The following is a 2,880-nucleotide window of genomic DNA, read 5'->3' as shown; positions in this document are numbered from 1 at the left end:
CGGGCGTGGTGGCGCACGCCTTTAATCCCAGCACTTGGGAGGCAGAGGCAGGCAGATTTCTGAGTTTGAGGCCAGCCTGGTCTACAAAGTGAGTTCTAGGANAGCCAAGGCTACACAGAGAAACCCTGCCTCGAAAAACCAAAAAAATAAAAAATAAAAAAATAAAGTGGAAAATGATGGAGGAAGACACAGAACATTGACCGTTAGCCTCCACAGGAATGCATACACAGGTGCACATGCCAAGATAAACACATGAATAACAAAACGCACGCTTGCTCTCTCCTTCCCAACCTAATCCCCAAATTTTAGTATCTTTTGCTTATAATTTTAGCAAACTGTTTTTTATTTCTCACTTTGACTGAAGACCTCACAAATATCATTACCAAATCAGTAAGAGTTTCAATTTAAGAACTAACAAGCTGTCTCCTGAGTAAAGACATTCGCTGCCAACCCTGACAACCTGAGCTCAATCCCGATAACCCACACAGTAGAAGGAAAGAGCAGACTCCCAAGAGTGGTCCTCAGACCTTCCTACACGGTGGCACGCAAACATACGCACACAAATAAGTAAAACGTAATAATTCTAAAGTTTCATTTTTATGTTTAGGAAAACAAGGTCTTCTTAATAAAAAGCTGACCTTCTATTAGAACTTTTATATAAAATTAATAAATTTTTTAAGGTAAAATTTAAAAATAATTTTGTAAGCTACTTGTAACTATTTAATAATAGTCTATTAAAATTTTACTTCTAATAGAAGCTGTTAAACACAGATTAGCTCAGCAAATCCCCCATACCTGTATAAGTCTGCTTCTGGCTGCTGGCATTCTATTACAGCTGTGAGACTGTCCAAGTTGGCAACTGTTTGTAATACTGCTGTTTCTGGAACTGACACATGAGTCTGAAAAAGATTACAAAAGAATTGATATATATCTCACCCTGACCTCAGATAACAACTACTTCAAATGTCTTCTAGATGAAATCATGGCATACTAAATTGCAGATCACTCTGCTAAGATGATAGAGGAGAAATCATTAGAAACAGGCAGATAACAAATGGATTGCTGTGTTTACCTGGAGCAATCCTGTTTGTTTGGTATCTTGTTTGTAATCAAGTGTCTAAAGATTCATTATATCTTATCTGGTAGAAAAAAATGTGAATTTTCACCCCTTATTAGACTCTGAAAACTGGGCAAATTTACTTTCTTCTTGACTAAAAACATATCAAGCTGGGCACAGTGGTTCACATCTACAATCACAGTATTTGAGAAGCAATGGTAGGAGTGTCAGAAGTTTGAGGGCAGTCTGGTTGTTTTTTTTAAACCATCAAAAGTATTAAAAGATCTTATTTTTCCTAAAACATTATCCATTTCCACTTTTAATATGAACAAAGCCAGGGTGAGAATGCTCTTAAACCCATAATAGCATTAATTTAAATTTTAAACTTTAGGTGCATACATGTGTATGCATGGCTGTGTATCTACAGATGAGTGTACAGAAATCAGATATGCATGTGTGTGGAGCCTGGAGATTGACTTGGGAAGTCTTCAGTCTCTCTCCTCTGTACTTATTGAGATGGGTCTCACTGCACATAAAGCTTACCAGTCATTACACTGACTGATTATCAAGCTCCAGAGATGCCCCATCTAAACCTCTCCAGTGCTGGGATTAAAAGCATGTGCTGTTGTGCCTGTCTTTATTAAGTAGGTGCTAGGGTTCAAGCTCAGATGCTTACGTTGGGTAGCAAGTACTCTACTAGCACAGCCATTGTCCCAATCCATCAACTTTTGTAAAAATAAAATTTTTTTTTAAGTTTCAGTAACTTAAAAAGAACTTTATCAGGTCATACTTGATCACTTCACCAGAAGGAAACATTATAAACATGAGGCGTTATATTCACCCAAAGCAGGGCTGGAAAAAATACATGAACAAACCTTTAGGTTCGTCTCTCCATCCAAACTAGCGGTTGTCACATGACATGAACCATCAAGTCGATCTGAGGACAGAAGCACCAAATCTGCAGGAAAAATTTCATCTTTGGCTATGCGAACAATATCACCCACCTATAGGAAATCAGAAGAAAAGTGATTATACATTTTAAAGGCAAGGACTTGTTTTCATTCTGTTCTAGAAAGGTGGCTTATCACAATATTTTACTTTGTATATACTTTCTGCAATGTAGATGAAATTGGGGGCTCGAGCATGTGAAGCAATACTCTGCCACTGAGATACACACACATACAAACATAGGAGGACTTTATAATATAAAATACAATTTTGTATCATTTACCACATACATACCCGAATGTTTTTGGATCGAGTTTTTACAAGCCCCCCACTTCTGACAACATAGACAGGAGCTCCATTTACTTCATTATCTGAGTTATGGCGTAACCAGTCTTCATAACCCTATGAATAAAGAAGAAACAGTATCCTATAGTTCCTGGGGAACGTACCAGAATTCCATTAGGCTACTTTGATGCGTACATCAGAAATGACATTTCTGATGTTCATTCTTACAAGAAACGTTAACTTTCTATTACATATATGTTCCTGGTATCCCGAGATCCTGAATGATATTTGAGACATTCATTCTTACCAGAAACATTACCTGTTTCTATTACATATATGTTCCTGGTATTCTAAAATCCTGACCTTTCCTTGGTTTTTTATGAAGGTTTCTTCTGCCACCTTTATGAGTGCTTTCCACATAATTCACTCTTAGTAATAAAATTACTCTATTTCTATGTATTCAAATAATATAAAGTATANTGATTAATTCTAAATATTTTTCTCAAACTCACATTTCTTCTGGATTCCAAAAGTGAATTTATAACTGCATTATTAATAAATCCATTGAGATTTTATAAATAGCCTTATTT

The 2,880-nt window shown here is 36.3% G+C and overlaps 1 long non-coding RNA gene across 1 annotated transcript; it reads right to left on the bottom strand.

The window, feature by feature from the left end:
• Nucleotides 1-791: 791 nt before the first annotated feature.
• Nucleotides 792-2,427, bottom strand: LOC110315358. Its single transcript, XR_002380212.2, has 3 exons — nt 2,300-2,427; nt 1,933-2,061; nt 792-899 (listed from the first exon to the last, which is right to left on the bottom strand). It is a non-coding gene; the product is annotated as an uncharacterized LOC110315358 (long non-coding RNA).
• Nucleotides 2,428-2,880: the final 453 nt, after the last annotated feature.

Source organism: Mus pahari, unplaced genomic scaffold (genome assembly GCF_900095145.1).
Source record: "Mus pahari unplaced genomic scaffold, PAHARI_EIJ_v1.1 scaffold_16123_1, whole genome shotgun sequence".
NCBI classification, from domain to species: domain Eukaryota; kingdom Metazoa; phylum Chordata; class Mammalia; order Rodentia; family Muridae; genus Mus; species Mus pahari.
Note: the sequence above shows the minus strand (reverse complement) of the source record. Positions and strands in the feature narration are given on the sequence as shown.